The 23,873-nt window shown below is 42.4% G+C and overlaps 1 protein-coding gene and 1 long non-coding RNA gene across 2 annotated transcripts in view; one reads left to right on the forward strand and one right to left on the reverse strand.

The window, feature by feature from the left end:
* Positions 1-23,873, forward strand: part of LOC121167675 (sodium/hydrogen exchanger 9-like) — a 557,393-nt gene that overhangs the window by 472,071 nt on the left and 61,449 nt on the right. The window lies entirely within an intron of this gene.
* On the reverse strand, positions 1,751-18,922 carry LOC121167676. The gene is made up of 2 exons (XR_005885622.1): positions 18,549-18,922; positions 1,751-2,160 (listed from the first exon to the last, which is right to left on the reverse strand). It is a non-coding gene; the product is annotated as an uncharacterized LOC121167676 (long non-coding RNA).

A 23,873-nucleotide genomic window follows, 5' to 3' on the forward strand; every position in this document is an offset into this window, starting at 1 on the left:
TGAGCCTTCATATCCTAACCTGTATACAATGAAGATGATGACAATGAGAAAATAATACTTCCCTGGCAGGATTGTTGTGGTTTTCACACTGTTCTGCTTAAAATACCTAGTATGGAGCTTAGGGGAAAGAAATGGGCCCAAACAGCTGGGGCTGGGCAAAGCATGAGCCGGTAACCAGGAACTCATCTGCTCCTCCTCACAGGTGGCTGCAACCCAACCACTTAAGCCATAACCTGGGGACTCTCAAGCTGTGCATTAGCAGGAACCTGGGGTCAGGAGCAGGACCAGCACTTAACACATACAATCTGATACGAGATTCAGGTGTCCCAGTGATGCCTTGGCTACATCAAAACTCGCCCCCGTGTTTTGAATAAGCTTGGAAATTAGAATACACTTTACAGTCTTTTCAATCCAAATCCTATTGCACAATAGGAAGGATTATAACAAAATATTCTTTGAGCCCAGCTCAGTGTCTAAATCCTCACCTTCAAGTACTGGGATCCCATATGGGCACTGGTTCATACCACTTCCCTTCCAGCTCCCTGCCTGTGGCCTTAGAAAACAAAGAAAGATGACCCAAAGCCTTGGGTCCCTGCACCCGTGTGGGAGACTGGGAAAAAGCTCCTGGCCCCTAGCTTCAGATTGGCTCAGCTCTGACCATTGCAGCCATTTGGGGAGTGAACCAATGGATGGAAGATCTTTCTGTCTCTCCTTCTCTTTGTAAATCTGCCTTTCCTATTATTAAATAAGGTTGAATATGCGACTGTCCATAGCTGCTGAACTCCAGCCCCATGTCCCAGCCTGACCAGCTTTATCACGTTTCTGACAGTCTTGCGTTACTCCTGACAGGCTGTGGCCTCATCGTTTTGATGGTGTTCCTTAAATTGACTGTCACCTTACAAATATTATTTTTTCTTAGTGTAGCTCTTTCATCATTATGGTTTCACAATAATCCTTTCAGCACTGGGTTAAAAATAGCTGCTCACTCATTAATTATCTAGAAAATACATGCGACATATCTAAAAGACAAGGTTGAAGAGCTGGGTAGCCCAAGTCAAGTACGATGGCTGTTAAGAGTGAGCAAGTGGCAGCACAAGTGTTCTTCATATCATGGAGAGAAGCATTATTGCCTCTTTACAGATAAGAAAACAGAGGCTCCATCTCTGTTTTGTGTCTTAGATATAGTTTCCTTTTGATTGCTTGGTTTCTGATTTGGTGGGCACAGGGGGCAGTGGAGGGAATCCTGACATTTTCTTGGGACACGTTCTCTTTGGTGGAAATTTAATTTCATTGTCATATCTCCATTTGCCTGTTTCTGCTGGTTCTAGTGAGGTTCTAGACGTTTCCTTCTACTTCCTTGCCACTCCATTTGCTAATGGAGTTATCTCTGCTTCTTCCCACAACCACCACCTGCTTATCTCAAGTATGGAGTCCTTTTCCTATGAAAGCCAGAGTGATGCGTTGCCATGCTTATGAAAATCACTGAGCCAGTGCATGGCCAAATGCAATGGGACCATATACTTTGGGTGTTCCTTGCTGTGAACAGCTCTAGCCATCATTTCATAAGCTCACATCTTGGCATCTTCTGGCACTGTGTGGGTCTCCTACCAGGTCAAAGTTCAGGTCCTTGAATTATTAGACACTGTATGCTTATGTGAGACTTAGTAGATGAGGAGACTATTCCATCTGCTTTCATTTTTCATTTCTAGAAAAATCACTTCTTCTCTGGAAAAAAAAGTGAAATGTCCCATTGACCACATTACTTATGGGTTTAGTGAAGGCAATTGATAAGAATTGCCTGAAAATTTTTGTAAAGTCTTACTATAAGGTTTTTCCTCACTGTTTTTTTTTCTCTTGGTTTCTACATAATGTTTTCTTTCTTTTCCATTGTCTCAGCATGTTTTAATACACATTAAATGATATAAAAAAGGCTGTGTAGTGCAGAAGACATAAGGCTTTATGATTATACCAAAGTTTTTCTAACAACATCAATATCAGTGTTCTCTGGCACTTAACTCAGTTTTCATTTCACTGAGAAAAAAAGTGAACATTAAATGAGGTTTCTATTTGAGTAAAGTTGTGGGGTTTTTTTTGTTCTCTTGTTTCGTGTTCTTCTTCATATGGTCTTCAGTCCCTCAGGTGCAATAATCTTTCATGACCCTTAAGACAAAAGAAAAGGATTTTTTTCCCTCAAATTTATTAAGGCTGAGAGAATCCCAACTGGTATAAGCAGAGAAACGAGCATTCAGATAAGAACATGAGTAAGCCTGGCTTATCTCAACTTTGTTTTGTCTGTGCATGGACACTCCAAAGCATTTAAAGTCAAGACAGTTGTTAAAACTGGACTTAGTTTTCTTTTACACCTCAGTTTATATGCACTGTTTTCATAGTTATAAGATCTTAAAAGTTCTTCATAGTTCTAAAATCCTAAAAATTATTCTTCATCTCCTGCTATAGCAATTTAGAGAGATGATTCTTTAACTTGATGGGAACTCATCTTTGTTGTTACCGATCCTTTCCCTACCTCCCCATTGGAATCCTTGCTCCATCATTTCAATCACGCTCTAGGAAACACTTCAGACTCTGCTATCATTTGTTATACTCCTATGGCAAAACCCAAGGCATAGTGAATCCAACGCGTTACTTTTGGGGACTGCATCAGAAAAGCTGTCATGGACAGTTATACAAATATGTTGACTGTTACTGATCTCCAACCTCATGCAGACCCCTACTAGCCTCCCTTTTTCACCTCTTTCATCATTTCAACCTTCAGTTGATTTTTTTTAAATCTACCTTCTCTTGCCTCAGATCTTCATCCCCCACTTCTCATCTCATTCTCAACAAGTGATATAACCTCCAATTTTGCAAGGATTATAGGAGCCATTAGATGGGAACTGACTCAACCAATCTCTCAAATGTTAAATCAAATGAACCTCTGGTTTTGTTTTGTTTTTTTTCCCCTTTTTTATGATAGTCAATCATTCCTTCTCAAGTAAATCCTTGGAATTAGTCTTTAAGCGTGCTTCAGTCTTAATCATTGGAGAGCAGCCATAATCTCACAGCTCCTTCATGTATCATCCTGTGTCATCTAACGTTCTGTGGACACACTCCTTAGAGAGGCCGATGACACCTGCAGCTCCATTGCTCTCCTTCCACTCGTTCCTCAGCAACACCCACCTGACGTCACACCAAGCGCTTTCCCAAAGCAGCTCGCTAGGCTGACAATGACGCCTGTCTCACTGAACCAGAGGGACAGATTCTATTTCTCTTCCAACACGCCTTTGTTAGCAGCAGATGATGCAGGTTTCTTCTCTGTCCCCTAACTCAACCTTGTTGTGTGGCTCCTCCTATTTTTCCTCCTGATCGTTTCCCTCTCCATCTGCCTATGTCCATTAAGTGCTAAAATTAATAAAGGCTCTGGCCAAATGTCTCTTCTCACTATTCTCTATCCATGTATGGCCTTCTTAATACTCTTGGATTAAAATAAACTGAAAGGGTTCAGTTGTTGTGGCTCAGTGGTTAAGCTGCTGGACGCAATGCCATCAACCCTTATGAGTGCCAGTCCAGTTGCTCCAGTTATGATCCAGCTTCCTGCACCTGGGAAGTCAGCAGATGATGGATGACCCAAGTGTTTGTGTGCCAACCACCAGTGTGAGAGACCTGGATGAAGCTCCTGGCTCCTGGTAATGACCTGACCTAATTGATCTCTCTCTCTCTGTCACTTTCTCTCTCTCTCTTTCTCTCTCCCTCTCTCTCTCACTGTCACTATGTCTTTCAAATTAATACATCTTTACAAAAATAAAATGAACTAGAAATAAAACAATTAACAAAAAGTAAAATGGAAACAGATGAATTGCAAATTCAAGACAAATCAGTGGAGCTTACTTGCAATGTTCACTTGTCCGCCTCAAAGACACACTAGGAATTAGATCCTGAAGTAAACTTAGCAGTCCTCCGCACTGCCCTATTCCTGATATTCCCTCTACTCTGTCCTGCAAGCAAAACGTTCAAATATGCTCCCCCATACTCTCCTTCACCCACTTATTATGTCAATCACCATTATCGATCCGTTTCACTGCCCTCAGAATTTACATTCATGATAAACACCTCAGGATGTTATTATGTTATTATTGTTCAGTTGTAATTAAAACTGCGTGACACTTTTTTTTCCTCTTCCAACACACTAAAACAAGAAAGAATTGTAAATGAGGAAATGACGTAACTGTAAAATATTTCACAGAGTCAAGTATTTTTGAAAAGAAAAAAAAGAAACAATTACATTCCAGGAAACATTTGGTGTTTTAAGGGAGAAGCATTAATGGTGGGCACGAACTTGTTATATCCTCAAGGTCAGGGTCACTCAATTACACAGAACCCAGACATAAAGAACTGCAAGCTATATTAGGCATTTCAAGAGTTTTAAATGGACTAATGTCATCCCTTCCTAGATCCATATATTTCCTGCATTTGAAGGAATTGTAAAAGAGTTTTAAACTTAATTTTTGCTCATAAAATCTCACAAATGGGCATCATCTTATTGGATTTCTTAAGAGATCTGCAACTTGGCCTATAAAAATATGTCTTAATATATCTAAAAATATTATTTTCACTTCCAAACAGAGAAGCTAGTTAGTATGAATATTTTGTCCTGTTCCCTTTTATTCTTGTTATTTGTATATTAGTAAAGAGAAATATATTCTGTAAAGCCACCTTCAAAATCATCATGATATTGAATTGTTGAGGAAAATAAAAGTTCCATTTTCGCAAATAAACTCTTGTATTCATACTGAAAGTACAATATTCATAGGTTTTTTCCCCTAATCATATGCCTCCGTCTGCAAACACGCAAAGCACGCTCCGTCAGTTAATAATGAGCATAACTAATTATTAACCTGAACAACAGATGACATCAGAGAAATCGGGCATGAACTATCCCAAGATGAACTGTGAGTGAATCTGTCCATTTAATTAATCTAATTTACATGATTCTTCCCCCTGCTGTTCTCTTTGTAAATAATCTTTCATTTAAATAATTTCCAGCCTAAAACCTAGAATCATAATTATTCTGAGAGTTATGTAGGGTGAGCCATTGTTCCAGCTATAACTTGCAAGCTGTTCAGCTCGTTGATCACCACACCGGGAAATGAGTTTAGATCAATAGAATATCGCTCAGGTATTCAGCTCGGTACCCTCTTCAAGATGCAGACTCATTTATGGGAAGCCACGCCACCTAGAACCATGCTTCCCAGACAGTAGGTTCAGATGCACATCCAAGGCAAAAACGTATGTTCTCTGTCATTCAAACAGTATGAATAGCAGACCAAGCCCTTCCTTGTGGACATCCTCACAAATTCTCTTTGACACCATTAGAAGAACCAACAGTAGTACACACCACCTTCGAATGGTTCCAAGTTCCATATAATTTCTTGGTTTAGGACTTGCAAAATGGGCTCCTGCAGGTTTCCCCCTGACGTTTTCTTGCTGACACCAAGACCACATTATGACACCATGTCATCGATGCGATCGACTACCACTTGTGGCAGTCCTCTCCTAGCTGTTGAAAATTACTTTTTCCTCCCCGCTCCCCATCTTAGTAGAATATCTTATTCTGAGAATTGACATACTCACCCTTCCTTCCCACACTTCGCCTACAGAAAAAAAAAATGTGAAAAGAATGCCCGCCTATGTTTGCCACCACAAAAAGAAAAACCAAAAGGAATTTGACATTTCCTGTCACACGCACGCTCAAGTGCACACAATCACACACAATTAGTCTCCTTAACAATAAAGAGGAAAAGATTCAGAGGCGAAAACATCTGTAACCTCTTGGAATTGAGTCTATGGGATGAACCACAAGTCAAACCCTCTATTAAGGTCAAAACCATTATCCCCTCTTCTGAGAGTCTAAGCTCCCCATATCATCATTTCAGTGAATAAAGGAATAAAGACTAGGAAATAGGATGGTTGCACATTTGAAAAATAGTATAAATGCCAGTTCCACAGATAGCAATGATATCACTTATAAAATCACAGTCATTTTTATATTACTAGCACTTGAAGACCATGTTATCTAGCATTTGAGGGCTGTTTGAACAATTTGTTCTCAAATAGGTAAGAGACAAAGAAGGAATGATCTTTTCAAGAAGAAACACATGTTTACATGTATGTCTGTGTATTTACATGTACTTGGCACATATGTTTCAAATAGAACACAACTCAAGCACACCATACCCAACGTGATTATACAGATCACTTGATGGGAATTTTTTCCAGCTCTTTCTCAGTTTGGTTCTTTCAAATAACGTACTAGCTTATAGTGCCCATTGCAGCATGTGTCAACAAGCATTGCCTGAGGTTAACAACTCGCAAGCTCATCTTGACACTTAGCATCCTTGGCAGCAGATGTTTGGCCTTGTAGATGATACACACCTCTGCACAAACTACTCTAGTTGCTCTGTAGATGGTAGCATTGTCAGGATAAAGGGATTCAGTCAAAGGCAGTCCAATAATAAACCAGCAACCATCAACACTAAGCTTTATATGTGGTCTCATAAGGAATTCTGGGGCTCTATAAGCCCTCAATCAGGATGTGCTGTTCCTAAGGAAGCCACAAGTTCTGATGTTGGTTTCACTGAACAGTCCCTTCTGAAGGGATCCGACAAGCAGCCTTCGAGATGCCTCCACGCTCGGTACGCTGTCAGAATCCGAGTTACTTCTTTCTCCTTGGCTGTCTGCTGCGAAGGTGACAGGAGGGCTGAGTCTTGGCCAGGAGAGGTATTCACATGACATACCTCTGCGTCCAGAGGCAGAGTCCCTGAGCATCAAGCAAGCTACGCTTGCAGAGTCCTTCACTTGCATGGAGCCTTTGTGGTGGCCTTTATTTGTTTTACACTCAAAATATCTCCCCTAAATTGGAGAACGCTAATGCTCCACAAAATCAGCATTTCTGCAAGTAGCCCCTGAGTCATTTCAATAAATGAATAAATTGCCAACCAACTTGAAGAAAGGTTAATTCTCAGGCTGGTGAGATATGCCTCGCTACATCTCTCCCCCAGCAAATTTGCACAGCTTCAAGTTCTTGTCACACCCCGACAAGCATCCTAGAACTTCTGAAACATGTGTCTAGACTCATAGATAGGCAATAATGATCATTGCAGGGTATTCTTCAGCAGCTTCTATTCTTCAGCCTACACTTGTGTCTGCTAGGACTGCCCTGCCCTCTTTTGCAACCCAATCCTATTGTAAATCAAGGATAATTTTTGTGTATATATAAACCCTTTCATAGATTCCCAAGACCACAGACATTAAAGGCTCCCAAACTGATCCCATCTCAGACATGCATTCCTGACGCCAAAGTTTCTCAGGAGCTAAGCATCTTAATCCCACACTCCAAAGGGGCAGTACAGCAGAAGCACAAAAGAACAGTGAAATAGATCCTAATGAAAGCAAATCACCCTCTGAGCTTACCAAATGAATGCACACACCTTAGAAAATAATTCACTTTATTCCATGTAAGTGCCACAAAATATTCAACTTTGCAGCCTAAACGATAATGGGAGGTATAGTCTTAGGTATTTTGTTAAGGATTTCTTTAAACAAACACTATTTTTATTGGAAAGGCAGATTTACAAAGAGAAGAAGAGACAGAGAGAAAAATCTTACATCTATTGATTCACTTGGTTCACTCCTCATATGGCTGAAACAGCTGGAGCCAAGCCAGGAGCTTCTTCCAGGCCTTCCACTTGGGTGTCAGGGTCCCAAGGCTTTGGGCAATCCTTTACTTTTTCAGGCCACAGGCAGGGAGTTAAATGAGAAGTGGAACAGCCAGGACATGAGCTGGCATCCGTATGGGAGGTTGACAGTTGAAGATAGAGAGTTAACCTATTGAACCCTAGTGCCAGGCCCAAAGGATTTCTTTAAAATGTTTTTAGTCTCTCAGTTTTAATTATTATTCTGCTACCAGCATAAGTGATAAACTCAGATCATACTACCTATACAAAATATACGAAAGGAAAAAAATCTTTTCTGCTGATGACCAACAAATGATGACCAATAAATTCTTCGTTATACGCCCCATCCTAATTCATTTCTGTTGTTGTCATCTTAGAAAGAGTAAGCAACCTTCTGGGACCATCTAGGAGTCTTTACTGAGTGACAATGTCCATCGGAGAAGTGCCTGCCCTGAAACATAGGTAAATAATCCAAAAGGAAGGGCAGAAAGGCAATGCCCTTCTTGAGCTGGCACAGAACCTGGGAAAGCTACCCAGTCACTCAGCACAAACCTCTTGGAGCGAGTCTCCTTGGTCTCCACCAGCAAGAGGGTTATCGCCATGGGAAACCACCTGGCTTTCCACTGAGAAACCCCAACAACTCCTTAGAATGGGTTTTCTGTCCTTTAGAGCCTTCAGAACTGCCACTGTGCCGGGCACATAGCAGGTGCTTTAGTGAATGTCTAGCAAATATTGAATCAGAAGGTAATGAAAACAGTTGTTCAGTTACACGACAATAAAAACACCGCTGCCTTCTAATGAGAGACTTACTATAGTTTGAGTTGATGCTGAGCATTGTCTTTTGACCTCTGCACACTATTTTATTTTTTTATTTGCCTTAACTTCTGTAATCTGGCATAGCTGTGCACAGAATCTGGAACCTAAGACTCCAAGGGGCCATTCAAGCATGAAATTACAGTGTGTTGGCTGACAACAATGCGCATAGGTGCCCAAGAGACTGAGCATGATATGATAGCACTGAGGGCTCCTAACAGGAGTTTAATCAACCATGATTCCAAGTCACTTATTATTTTGTTTACAATGTTACAATGCAAGAAAGTGTTCATGCTGTATCTTTAAGTGTTTTTGAAATTTCTATACATCAGCATTTGACTGAGTTGCTTTTTTCCATGTCAGTTAACACCTTACCGAAGCAGTTGTCACCCCAGAGTTGTATTAATAGTTATTAGAAAATGGTGAATTGCACAAGAACGTAATGATGGGAATTGAAGACAGTGTATGCAGCTCAGCTTTGCAATAGGAAAGAAAATAATCAAAGCAGATGTGATGGAGAACTCCAGGGTACACCTCAACAATCGTTCTTTTAGGAACAGCTTTTGTTCACCAAGTACTACAACATTGCTAAATGTGCAGCAATATAACATGATGGAAAGCCTTGTGAACCTCACTGAAAAGGATCTGGAAAGCCATGCGTACATCTTGAGACCCAAAGTAGGAGAGCAATGTGGAAGAGGGGATGTAACTGGAAAGGGACGTGACACGGAAATGAGGGGTATCCACTGAGGGAGAAATGAACAGCTTGGAACTCCAACAGGCAAAGCCCTGAACTGAGGCTTGAGCTGAGCAGGTGAACAAACAAGCCAGGAACTGCATGTCATCTCTGTAATCACTCGGCTCAAATGCACCTGTGCCAATTGCAATTATCTACCCCCCTCCCCCCCCAAAAAAGACAGACAATATCTGCTAGTAGGGAAGCCGACTGGGGGCCCCTGTCCAAGGAGCCACAAGGTGCCCCTTCACACCATACCAGCTCCAGTGAGATTATGAGATGGAGCATGGTGACAGTCCAGGGGCTCACAGATAATTACCCATGATGAGTGAGAGTGAGTCCATTGACAGCAGGTAGAGGCCCAAGGAAACCAGAGCTCCATCCCCCAGGCTGTCAGGTGACAGCTCAGGAGGCATCAATAAGAGTTCAATTGTGGTATCAGAAAAGTCCCAAATTTCTCAAACACTGTTTAACTGTATGATTCACTAATAAGTCAGGAATGCTTCATAGAGAAAAAGGAATTGAATTTTTTTCAGTTCATATAGCATTTTTTTGTAATAGTTAAAGGTGGCATAATGGCCTGAAATATGGATTCAAAATGCTTGGATTCAAACCCTAGATTTTTTCACTTCAAAACCCAGAGATATAAGCAAGTCATTGTTTTCAAAACTTTTGTCATGGTGGTAACGTGTCAAGCTGCAGATGCACATTCATGATTATTTTAATAACTCGAAATCTCAAGCATTTAAGTTTCACGATGCTTTGTATTTAACATAAGGATGATTTTTCCCCCTGGGCTATTCTGTTTCTTCTCTATCCACTGGCTGCAGTAAGTGAAAACAAGCATCTGTAAAACCACTCGAGTGCGGTCAGGTGCATCAGTATTTAAAATATGTGTATGCACATCTCAGGATCTCTGCATACAGTTTTGGCTGTGAATGAGCTAATCAGCAGTAAATGATTAAACTGAGCTGAGGAGCTCTCTTGCTTACTCCTTGCTCTTTTTCCTTCTTTCTCTCCCTTCCATTCCCGCACCGTGGATTTCACAAAGGTGTTTGTTAATAAAATACTGCCTAGACTGCTTGTCAGAATTTTCACTTTGATATAAAGAAAAGAAAAAAAAAACCACAAAGATCAAATCAGGCCAACAATGTTTACCAAGTCTTTCTCTGCCACATTCTTTGTACAAACTGAAATATTACAGAAAACAAAATTTGGTTTTACTTATAAATGAGCCCCCTTAAAATGTATTTAGCACAGTTGCGTTGACAGCCATAACATGTTGACATTGCACTCGAAGGGAGACTCCTTTTGTTTTCTAGAACTTTCCAAAGACTAAGGGGATAATTAAGCCAGTTTCTCAGCCTGACACAAGAAGTGCACATCCCAGGCCTCCCTAAATATGCACGAGAATGTGTAAGCATAGGATTCTTTATTTAAAGAGACATTCATATTAGTCTTTATTGGCACTTGAGGGTCCTTCCTTTGTTTATCTTTCCTTAAGGATGTAGCAGCTAACAGCACATAACCCTTATAGGCTATGACTGGTTCTAGTCCATCTTGACAAGAAGTGGTCATGGGTTCTGATCAAAGGATCCAGCCAGATGCTCTTCTACCAACAGAGAGGACACATGTCTAAGAAGAAATGTGGGCACAAGGCCAAGGTGACTGACTTCCCATTCTTTAGCTCCCCAGGAACCTCCGACAGGATTTGCTGAGCTGCCTCCAAAGTGATGGTTTCCAACCTCAGAGGCATCTGTACTCCCTGGCTTCACATTTTAGATTTGATTCATTGCCCCCACCGAGCCCTGAGGCTTAGGATGCAGGCAGTCTAGGGGGAAGGAGAGAACATCTATTGGTTTCTTGTGCATGACATTCTGCTAAAACAGTTGAACAGGGAACTTAGGGAAAGTCCAGGGGCCTACAAAGCGGCTGTCAAAGCCAAGGACAGACTGACTGGCATAGGAAATTTTTAATGATAAGACTCCATCAATGAACAGCACAAAGAGGGAAGGAGCCCTCAACTTCTTGGAAACAGGCAGTTTCATTGCTGGCCTCAGCTGATATACCATTAGGTGACAAGCTCTAAAGTAGAGGTGCCACAGTACAATGCAGGAAGGCTTGAAGCACCTCAAAAAAGTAGAAGTGCTCAGTTCTCAGTGCAGATCCGGGTAGAAGAGGGAAAGACCTAATCTATTTGAAACTGACAAAATTGAACTCAGGGAGAATGGCCAGCAGTTCTCATGGTACAGAACAAACAATTGTAGCAGTCTTTTGCTCACAGTAGACCCTCGATCGATGTTAATAAAATTACAGCATTCTCACCCAGACAGTCCACATATAGTCTTGTTTAAAATGTAAATGTTAGCTGTAGTTAACTAATCTAACCTGAAATAATTTGGAGGTTTCTTTTTTTAACGGAACTATATAACAATGTGTTACTCATGTCAGCTTCTGAGATAAATGGAGCTAAGACTAAATTATGTTTGCTTTATTTTTTCAATTAAAATTTGATGTAAAGACCTATATGATTTATTCTCTTAACTTTTTCCCGCACCTACAACAGCCACGAATGGTCCAAAGCTAAAGCCAAAAGCCATTCCAAATTCCCCACATGCTTGGCAAAACCCACGAACTTAAGTGTTTCACATTGCCTCCCAGGGGTCTGCTTTAGCTGGAAGCTGTATTCAGGAGCCCAAAATGGTTATGAAACTCAGGTGGTCTAATAATGGAATGTAGGCAATTTAAGCATCAAGCTAAACTGGGTTCCCTGTCTTAATTGTTTTAAGTGTGACATGCAGCAATGTTGATTGTGGTCATGTTGTTGCAACAGTAAAAACATCTCTAGAACTCTTTCATCTTGCAAAGCTAACCCTCTATTCCCACCAAATGACAACTCCCCATTTTCCCTACCCTAGCCCCTACAACATCCATTTTGTCTTCTGGTTTTATAAATTTGAATACTTTAGATACCTCAAAGACATGAAATAATACAGTATTTGCCCTTGGGTCACGGTTTATTTCATCTAGCGTAACCTCTTCAAGCTTTATGCTATACCATGTAATGAAATTTCCTTCTTTATGAAGGCTGAATAGTACTCCATTATATGTGTGTGTGTGTGTGCATATATATATGTTGCTCCCACCTCTTGACTGTTGTGAAAATACCTCGCAGAGACTCTGTGTTCAGTTCTTTCGAGTATACACCCAAGAATTGATTGGCATTGCAGATAAAGCTGCCACCTGCAATATCGGATCCCAGATGGGTGCCAGTTCAAGTTCCAGTTGTTCTGCTTTGGATCCAGCTCTCCGTTAATATATTTGGAAAGTAGCAGAAGATAGTCCAAGTCCCTGGGCCTCTGCACCCATTGGGACATCTGGAAGAAGCTCATGGTGCCTGGCTTCAGCCTAGCCCAGCTCTGGTCATGGCATCCATTTGGGGAGTGAAACAGCACATGGAAGATCTCTCTCTCTCTCATGTCTGATAATCTTTTTAAAAATATATATATCCAGAATTAGGATCTTTGGATCATTAGTTCAACTTGTAATTTTCTGAAGGGCATCCACCACTTTTCCACATCAGCTGCACCATTTTGCAGTCCTACCAAGAATGCACAAAGATTCCTCAACCATGCTTACTTTCCATCTATGTTTATGATGGCCATTCTAAGCCATAGGATGTTGTGCCTCATTTCTCTAATGATTAATTATATTGAACACCCTTATGTGTGCTCAGTAGACATTGCATATTTTCTTATAAATAATGTCTTTCTAAGCCCTTTGCCTACTTTTTAGTAAACTGTTTTGGTTGTTGATTTGTAGTTCTTTATATTTACTGAATATTAATCCCTTAAAACAATCTGAAAATAATCCTTCCTCTTCTGTAGATTGCCTTTTAGTTATTTATTTTGATTCACAAAAATTTATGAGCTTGATATTCTGATGTTTTTGTTTTATTGCCTGTGTTTTGCCTATCATATCCAAGAAATTATTGCCAAGCTAATATCGTGAAGGCTCTCCTCTATCGTTACTTCTAAGAGTCTTATGCTTAGGTCTTTGGTCCATTTTGAGTTTATTTTTATTCAAGGTATAAGATAAACATTCAGTTTTGTTAAAGAAACAGTCTTGTCACTTCGCATTGTCCTGATCTCCTGGTTGATGATCTCTTGACCATGTAATTTTAACTCCTTGATTAAGATTTTTGATTTTCTTTGATGCTACTGTAAATGGAATAATTTTCTTAATTTCCTGGGTTTTTTTTTAAAGTAAGATTTATGGAGCCAATATTGTGGTATAGTGGTTAAAGCCACGTCCTGTGACACTGGCATCCACTTCGGCAACCTCTCGATGCTCCACTTCTAATCCAGTTCCTTGATCATGCCATAGGAAATCAGCAGGAGATAACCCAAATCCTCAGGCCCCTGCATCCACAGCAGACATTGGGATGAAATCCTGGCTCTTGGTTTCAGCGTGGCTCAGCCCTTGTCATTGTCACCATTTAATAAGCGAACTAGTGGGTGGAAGATCTATGGAAGACATTTATTTACATGAAAGTCAGAGTGACAGGCAGAAGTAAGGAGAAGGAAAAATGCAGAAAGAGAAAAAAGATCTTCTGTCCACTGATTCATTTTCCCAGAAGACAGCAGCAGGCAGGTCCAGACCAAGCCAAGGCCAGGAGTTGGGAACCCCTTTCTGTTGTCCTAATAGGGTTGCTACGACCCAAGTAGTACGGTCATCTTTCACTACCTTCCCAGGTTACATTAGCAGGAAGCTAGACTAGAAGTGGATTAGCTGGGGCTGGAACCAGTTATGGGATACTGTTGTCCCCAAAAGTAACTTAACCTGCTATTCCAAAATGATGATCCCCTTAATTTCCTTTTTTGACCCAGTTGTTGTTCATGTACAGAAATGCAACTGAGGAAGACATTTGGCCTAGTGGTCAAGATACTAGTTTGGGACACTGTAGTTCACGGCCCAGCAATGCTCCTGAGTTAGGTTTCTTGATGACGCACACTTTGGGAAGGCTTCAGCCCAGGCAGGGGCAGTTTTGGGCATTTGGGTGGTGAGCCATAGAGAACACACATACACTCTCTCATCTGAAATACATTTTTCTAAAATAGAAAGACAGCTGAAGCTTGCAACTTTACTGAACTCATTTGTTAATTCCAAGAAGTGTTTCTGCAGAATTTTTAGTTTTATGCAGGTAACATCCTGTCATCCACGAACAATGTTAATTTTATGTCTTGCTTCGCAATCCACTTTTCTTATCTAACTGCTCTTGTTAGGACTCTCAGTTCCATGCTAAATAGAAGTAGCAAGAATGAGCATCCTTAGCTCTGAAGTTTTGTTTTTACTTTTCCAGTGATCATATTTTCTGATTTCTTAGAAAGCCTTCCTTGCCATTACTTTGTGATTTGGGGATTAGCAGTACATATTAGTATAGCTAGCTATCACGTTCTCATGCAGAAAATGACTACTCAGGTCACTTTAAAATCACAGCTGTTGGTATTGAGCCTTTATGTTCTGCCATGCATTGCTAAAACTTGGCATGCATGACTCTGTCCAATCCCCTCGAGGAGGCAGATGTTGCTACTCTGTCTGTTCTACAGAAGAGAGCACTGAGGTTCCAAGTCATGTAGGACTAGCTTGGACCATGAACAAGAGGCTAGAGCTGATGCTTCCACCCGCTGTGAGAGCATTCCCCAGTGCATAGGTGACTGAGTCTTCCCTCACGTCTTCCCTTGGCCTACCTGCTACTTCTTAGCATGTCAGCTCCCAATAGCTCTTTGATAATAAATGCTGTTTCTCAAAGAATCTAGTAACCAGGATTGTTCAATCTTTATCTCTAATATCCATTTGAATCCACAGGCCATGTTGTAAAGGCCTGCAGATGGAGCCAGGCCTCTGCTGAGTGACAAGATCTAGGTCTTTGGGACAACTCCTCTCTGTGTAGTCATGCATCATCTCTGAACAGCTACAGGATCGAAATTGGATATCAAAGTTATTAAAGTCAGAAATTCAGCTACTTCAAAGAATTGAAAAGCCTGATATGCTTTTACTACCCTATGCTATTGCATAATGGGTCGGGAGAGCAGAAAAATCTTCCACCTTCTCAGAATGTGAGGAAGATGTTAAGTATAACCTATCAAGATTGTAACAGGTAACTTACAGACAGCAGACTCAAATCTGCATTAGACATTAGCAAAAACTATAAAGACATACAGTGGGATCCAAGAGTGATCCTGACAGCCTCTTAACAGGAGGTCATATGCAAGCAAGGGGGACCCCAGAGTGGAGCAAGAGGACAGGAGGAGGCTTGTATCCCAACCCTGGAGACTCCCGGATCCTCACCAAGGACTAACAGTATGGGCACCAAGGACTATATCCCAACTGCCAAGGAGACCACAGGGAATTGGAGTGCCTTCGGAGGCCGAGAACTCTGAGGTCATCCATTCCCTATCGGATCTCCCACACAGGATGGAAGAAGCCCAGATCCTTCCTCACAGGGTCTAATGTCATCAGAACAACAGCCAGGAGCCCTGAGCAGTCCGCAGAAACAGAAGAACAGTAAACTTCCTTCGGGACTAGGGAGAGGAGCTTTCTCTGGTCCTTACTTAGTTCCAACTTTGGCTCCCCACCCTCTCTTGCAATGACCATCAGGGTCGCTCCGGAGCGCCTCCAAAATTAGATCAGATAGAGACCAATAAGGAAAGCTTAGAACAGACAGGAAACAGTCAGCTTGGACTCACATATACCTTACTAGGTAGGACACAAAGATTAGTTATTCCTCACTAAGGTATTGAAGATTTCTCTGCACACCCCTCCTAAAACTGTTCTGCTCCTCAATTGTTAACATATGGCATGTTTGAGTTATAAGCCTGTTTGGACTATCCTAAAATTCACAAAGTTCAGTAAAAATCACACTTGAATACTATAAGCTGCTAAATATAAAAATGAAAATAGACACAAGACAGCTGAATAGTACCCTATAGCCATTTTAAGGTGTATAGCAGCCAGTTGTGTATAAACTAAAATTGAAATGTCAATGAAGTAGTCACAGGATATGGTTAAGAACTTGCATTTTCTAACATATTGGCCACTCAATACCATGTCAGTTAACTTCATGATGGTCACATGCAAACATTTTATTCAAACATTTCTAGAACAGTTGTTTTTCACATCAGTTACAGCAGGTTGTTTTTCCATTTATAAAATTAATAAAAGTAAACTGCTCTGGTTGAAGATAGAATAGAAATGTTACAACTTACATGTCAACTCTTCTTCTGTCTTTCCTCTTGACCTCCTTTAAGGGCCACTTCACCAATTAAGAAACTTTAAAGTTCCATAGAACACAGCTGTTAAGTTGGGTTCTAGTTCCTCCTTCCACAGTAAGTTAAAAAAAAAAAAAAACCAGATGCTAATGAAATGTGCAAGATTTTTCCAAGAGAATAAACCATAGCAAATAAAGAAAACACCCGTTATTTGGCTCTATTGCTGGGAAAACTAAGAAGGCCTGATCACTGAAAGCATCTAGACTCAGCATCAGGCATCTTACACTCTGCCAGAAGATCCACTTCAGGCACCATCACCAAGGTGAACTCTAAAGCGCACCCAGCCACACTGACACAACCCTCCGAAGCCAGGCATCCACAGCCTGCCTCTGAGGTCGTCACCTGCTGCCTGATAGATAAGATTCACATTGTCAAATTACCTGCACATCATGGCTTGACAGCATTTTTTCATGACTTATTTTATTTATTTGAAAGTGTGCTGTTTCACTCCCCAAACTAAAATAACATGATCTGGGTTGGGTGGAAGCCAGGAGTTCAGAACCCCATCTGCATCGTCCACGTTTTTGGCAGAGAACCAAGTAAGTATCTGAGTCCTCTCCCACTGGCCTTCGAAGAGCATTAGCAGGGAGCTGGATCAGAAGCAGAGCAGCTAGGACTTGAACAGGTAGCCCCGTATGGGATGCTAGAGTCACAGACAGCAACTTAACACACTGCACCACAACTCCAGTGCCTGGGAACTGGCAATTTAGAGCTGACTTGCTTATGTACCATCTAGAAGTTTCAGCAAAGTAAGAATTTATTTTTACCATGAATATTACAACTACTATTCATTTCCTGTTTACCAGTCCTGGCATAGTTTGATCATTAGATAAACATAAACTATTATTTGATGGCCAAATAACAAGGGGGAAGGCAAATCTAATTTTTAAAGACATTTGCAAAAGGATATTTAAAGTGATTTCAGAGAGGGACTCTTTGAATTCTTTGTTCACAAGAATCACAACTAAGAATCCACACCTACCCAGGGAAAGGGTACTATATTTTATTTTATTTTATTTGCTTTTTAATTATTATTATTTTCCACGGGATTCCTCCCTCCCCATTGTCTCATTGCTTCATTTCTCCCCTTATTATTACAGCAGTCCTTGTGTTTTTAAATAAATATTTGAGGCAATCAGGAAAAGAATGGAGGGTGAGGATGGCCTGGTCCGGACCCGGAGAGAAACACATCCCCTCCTGTCTTTGTGCCGAAGACTGCCTGGATGTGTTGGCAACTGCAATTGACATGGGTTGCCTTCTGTGCATTAGAAGTTACTCAGGTCCCTGAGATTGTGTCACTCATCTGCGAACAGGATATTAAAGACCTACCGGGGGGATTCATGTAGGGGATTCAGTGAAACACTGTACGTGTGTGTAAATCTCAGCCGACCATCCAGAAAGCAGTGTATGGTAGCACTCTACAAACCTTTTCCCTCCTCTTCAAGTCATCTTTCTCCTCCCCCAGTCCATAGGGAAGAAGATAAAACTGCTGCTGTGAAACAAACGAACACATGTTTTTTTCCCTGTAGGTTACAAGTAGATCTTAACCTTTGGGCTCATGTGTATTGCTTGGATTTTATTTCGCTTTGCTTTGGATGAACTGATCTTGGGTGTAGCCTACATGTAAGGGCTTCCTTTTTATTTGAGAGACTCCTTTCCCCTGGTTCACTCCCCAATGCCCAAAACAGCCAGATCTGAGCCAGGACCAGAGCAGTGAGAGTAGAATTCAGTCTAGGCTTCAGACATGGTGACCAGAACCCCATTATTTCAGCCAGCATCCTACTGCTTCCCATGGTCTGCATGTGTGGAAAACTTGAGCCCGGAATGAAACCCAGGCACTACAATGCTGGACAGAAGTGTCTTAACGACTAGGCATGATTCCTACCCCCTGACTTAGGTTTAACAATGTTATACCCAAGTTAAGAACCAATGACTTACCCTATAAAGCACTCCGTTTCCTAATTCAGGGCTCCCCCCTTCTTCCTGTGCAGTGCGCTGCTTCAAATAATCCTCCCAGCGATCAAATCTTCATCACTCTCTTTTTAAAAATGCAGTTTCCTTTCAGTGTAAGCAAAGACGATGAATATATACTTCTTCCATGTACTAACACTAAAAAGCTGGGCGTGGCCCCTTGAAACCTGAGTAGAGAATTCCAAGGTTTGGCTTCGGTTTAGCAGGAAGGAGCGCCATCGTGCCAGATTGGGGACATCTGCCGCGAAGCCTGGAAGGAGGGAGCGCGGGGCTTTGCCATTCTTGATACACAGACTAAAGCCCGAGCCTGAACGTGATGTAAACAATGCGTAGAGTTGTTTCTCTAGCTGCATTTCCTGTCTGAGAGCCAGAGCTCTCTCTGTGAGCATCTTAGTTTCTTTTTCCTCCCCAGCAAGAATCCTGAGCGCCACGACTGTGTATTCCTGCCCGTCCCTTTTCCCTGGAATGACCTTTCCCTTCTTTCCTCCACGTTGAAGGTCTCCTTTTCTGTGAAGATTCCTGGCTATTCCTAATATAGTCAGGCTCTCTCTCCACCTCTGAGCTGCATAGCATTTTCCCCATCTCCAGAGCTGATTTTATCATGCCATATGGTAATTTACTCCATGTTTACGTGCTTCTCTCCCCTAGTAGACACTGTCCGTCTTTGATGCTCAGGAAATGCTTGGCTAAATGAATGAATGAGCAAATGAATAGACTCCCTTGCTCCAGACACCATTGCTGAGGCACCTTTGTTGCCTAGGGCCCAGTGGGTCAGCAGTGCAGAGAGCAAGGTGTTCGGGGTGGGTGGGGGGGACCTTCTGGATGACTGAATCAGTGCCTACAGGCTCTGCACCCACCCAGATGGCGCAGTAATCTGGGCTCATTCTGAGTCACAAATCGCACTCTGCTAGCAAACTTCCATCTGGAGGGGACCGCTCCCCACTGGAGCTTTTCCTTGCAGTCTTTAGGCTTGTTTTGTTCCTTATTCAACAGGAAATAATTGCATGCTAGCACTGACTCAGAAATAACTCGGGAAGCTATAAAAATTGTAGAAGGTCTATTACTGATCCTGCTCAGGCTGCCTCACAGCAGACCTGTGGAGGTGAATGGGCTGCTGACACAGTGACCATGCACTTCTCTCTCTCTCTCTCTCTCTCTCTCTCTCTCAGATTCTATTTATTTGAAAGAGAGAGAATCCAGTCACCCCCACAGATGCCTGCCACAGCCAGGATAGAGCCACCTGAGGGCCGGAGCCAGGAAATTAAACCCAGGTCTCCCACATGAGCCTGTCTCCTGCCACAATCTACATTGTCAGGAAGCCGGAGTCAGGAACAGAGCCAGAACTCGAACCCAGGCATGCTTATCTGGAATCTAGATGCCCCAAGTGGCATCTGGACCACTGTGCTAAGTGCCCACCCCTGTATGTGCTTCTCCGTGTAGTCACGCTGACCCACGAGCCTTCCTGCCTGCAGTTTAGCGTGGCAAAACCTTCGCCTACACTGTGTGGCACAAATGCAAAACCCCAGCGTGGCTCAGCATTTGCCTAATCATTAAATATGGCACAGAAGAAGCTTGGCATTCATCCTATACCACCAATCCCACCTGAAACTCAAGTGTTGTCATTCTCTAGATTAATTAAAGATGAGATTCTGTCCTGCAAAGAACTCCTTTATAAACATGACAACGTTGAGATACACGAAGAGTTAAGTTTTCTCAATTCCTTGTGATTTATTCATTTACATCGACATCGCTACAGCTCAGAAACTATTTTGGCTCTACGCGTAAGTGGAATATCTAATATAGAATTACATTATAATGAAATATGCATTAATGCAAGCCTCATAAAGTGCTTTTCATGATCTGCAGGCACCCGAAAGCTTAAAATGCATATCATCTTATTTTAGTTGATGCTCAAATGATGATACACCAGGTTAATATGCTTAATTAAAAGCCGCATTTGAAGCAGTCAAAGGGACAGTTAATTCATTATTGACAGTTGCTGTAATACAGGGAGGCGTTGTGGAAACAAGACCATGGGATGTGTCACTGGTGTTAAGAGAAAGAGGAAGTTCTTTTGTGATTTTTCAGGTAACCGCATGTGTTTAACTCCAAGAAAAGATGCAGTTAAATATGCCCTGAATTATTTGCCATTGGTAATACATTTTTGATTAAGGAGATTGTCTCAAACTAATATCCAAACCTCTGAACTGCTGATTTTTAAATGAAGATGAGTGCGAAAGATCCAATTAGTTGATGAGTGGGCACTGTCCTCCAGCTAGTTATCCCAAATCTACACCCTACGCCTCGGCTCCGAGTGAGAAATGAACCAGCTGAGCTCCTGCAGCGGCATCCCGGCCCCAGGCGGCTGCTCCACACGCATGGTCCACTCAGCCCGGCTCACAGCCTGGCCGGGGTCACGGCCAGGCCAGGTGCCACAATTTGCGCCGCCAGCAGTTTTTTTTTTTTTCAGGATTTTAAAGACGTTTTCTCAGGATTTCCTCCTGCATTACAGAGAAGAAAGAAAAAAGAAAAAAAAAAGCCACGGGTCAGGAACCCGTCGCGGTTAGACCCACAGTGAGGAAAATGTGGAAGAAATCCCGGGACAAAGGGGAGAATTCATGGCAGGGGACTGGAAGGCGGCTCCCAGGTTCTGCCACCCCGGACGCTGCAGCCCGCCAGAACCAGAACATTGGGCCTTGGGCTGCAGCCCGGAACATTGCGATGCGACCGTGGGATCACCCACCAATTGCACCCAAGTGCCCGCCCCCCGTCCTCACCCCTCCCTTCTTGCTAGGAAATTAGCATTGTTTTGCTAACCAGTGATTCCACTGTGCAGTCAGTGCAGGGAGACACTCTGGCCCGCGTTCTGCATCTTCACCTTTTCATCCTGGCTGTTTGATTCCAGCATCCTCTCCTGCCCTCCTCTCATTTTCTCCTCCTTTTGCCTCTACTCACACATCAGCTCTGCTACTGCCTTCTCCACGCCAAACACACACACACACACACATCTCCAGTGGGCAATGATTTACCACATCTGTAAAGCTACCCTTTTTAATAAGCAACCACACCCCCTGTTATAGATATACAGGGGTTAAGGTGGGCATTCAGCAACATTGTGTTGTTTGGGATGCTGCTGTGCTGGGACCCCACCCGGCTCTCTGACAGCTGCTTGCATTTTTGGAAGAAGGTCATTTGACTCAGGCTTCTTTCAGAGCCACTTTAAGGTCAAATAAATAGAAAGGTCCACAGGAGGCTTTGTGTGCTCACTTACAGGCTGTTTGGCAAGATCCTTCAGTGGGTTGAACATGGTCAGAAGTTGACAACAGGTTATCAAACAGTACAAAATGTTCAGACCAGCAAAACCTACACTGCCAGAGGAAGCCAAGCCCAGGTGTTGCTCTCAGTAACAGTCCCTGGATTCCCTGCACATACCACATTGCAACGGCAGAGGTCAAGGGTAAAGGTCAGGGTGGGGGGAGAACAGCCCCATGTCTTCTCCAGCATGAGACATAGCAGCAACAGGGCAAGCTACTGTACAATATGTAAAGCCTAAAAATGTTAAAACACAATTACCACCTCAGGAGTGGCAGCAGTCCCTTCCAGTTGGAGAGTTGAAGGTTCTGATGAAAGCGATCCAGCTCCACTGGGCTTTAGATGTGTCCAGCTTGATCAGAGGCAGCCAGAAGTCAGTGTTGCATCTCGTTAGTGCAGTGGGAGAGATCCACCTGCCTCTGCACGGCTCACTGCTGCTGCCATTCCCCGGCAGTTCATGCTAATTCCACGAGACAACCTTTGATATCATCAAAGATCTTAAAACCAAAGTGCTTATCTAGTGCCTTCTAGTTTTGCAATTAAAGAGACTTGACTTTTTAGAGAAGTTTTAGATTTCCAGAAAAATGAAGCAGAAAGTAGCACGTTGCCATGTATGCTGTGTCCTCCGTACAGTTTCCCATCTTGTTGAGATGTAGCATGGGTGCCGTGCAATTGATTCAATTGATGGGCCAGCCACACGTTATCCTTAACTAGTCTATAGTTTACACCGGGGTTCAGTTCATTCTTTGTGTTGCATATTCTATAGGTTGTGGCAAGCATTTAACCACATGTTTCTAAAAAAAGAAAAACCCAACTTGTGCCTACTATTACAGTATCATATATCATGGTTTATTTTAAAAAAGGAAGTTCAGATTCTGATTTCTAGAGATGGATATATTCTTGAACACAGCATGTGTGGTCAACGAAAATAGATTTCTTTTGTGAGAGTAGAAATGCCCATATTAAGAGGGAGAGAGAGAAAGCTATTTTGTTGACTCGCCAAGCTGGAAGCAAGGAGCCTTTCTCAACCTCTCTGAGTCAGGTTTGTGATATCCGTGGAACATGAAACCAGGGAATTGGTCTAGTTAGTGATCGAAGAATTTAGAATGACTTTGGAAGAACTGGCATTGCTCCCCATAAAAATCACCACATGGACTCGCTTTTCTCCTGGATAGCGTGGCAGAATCCACACATCTACCGCATTCTTGAACAGTGTGAACACACACTCACTGAGATTTTAAAGCCAGAATGCACTGTCAACTCCAAGAGACACCCTGAGTATTAGCCCCAAGAACAATGAGTGAGAAAGTTTAGGGCCCATTTCCCTGGCTCCAGTAGGTGATGGTGGATGGAAGGTGTCTGTGGAAGAACCAAGAATAGCAAAGAGGGGATGGACAGAAGGGGGAGGCTGGAGGGAAATGCTTGTGGGTGCCAGGAGAAGCCCGGGGACACAGGAAATGGGATCAATCCACTAGTCATAATAATAAGAGGAGACAGAAAAGTCGGCACAAATGCCCTGCCTTCTTATACCCTGGTTACACATGGTACGTGCTAAAGGGCTTCTCCTGTTTGAGCTGAATTCTAGGCTAATTTCCCCCTTTTTCCCCTACACTTAAAAGGTCCTTTACTGTTCATTCTCCCCTATCCTATCCCAGCCCCATCCCCCAGAGTCGATTTTCCTGGATTTTTTTTTCTTTAAGGAAGTAAGTAATTTTTGGTTTTTTAAAGAAAGAAAGTCCCAGCCCCCCATCTGCCATTTTTGGACAATGTTGCCTTCTTTCCTTTTGCTTTGCTAACTGAAAGAGCTTCTCCATGTGCTATCTATTACACATTCTGGAGACCTTGTTCCCAGTCCATCACCGTACTGCTGGAATACTTGTAAGGACCATTTATGGCCTTTTTAAATTGCAGTTGTCCCAAGATTTATTTTTGGAATGGGTGTTTTCCATCTGCTGACACATTCAGGGAGATCGTTACTGC

Source organism: Ochotona curzoniae, unplaced genomic scaffold (assembly GCF_017591425.1).
Source record: "Ochotona curzoniae isolate NIBS_2020 unplaced genomic scaffold, NIBS_Ocur_1.0 patch422, whole genome shotgun sequence".
Lineage (NCBI taxonomy): Eukaryota > Metazoa > Chordata > Mammalia > Lagomorpha > Ochotonidae > Ochotona > Ochotona curzoniae.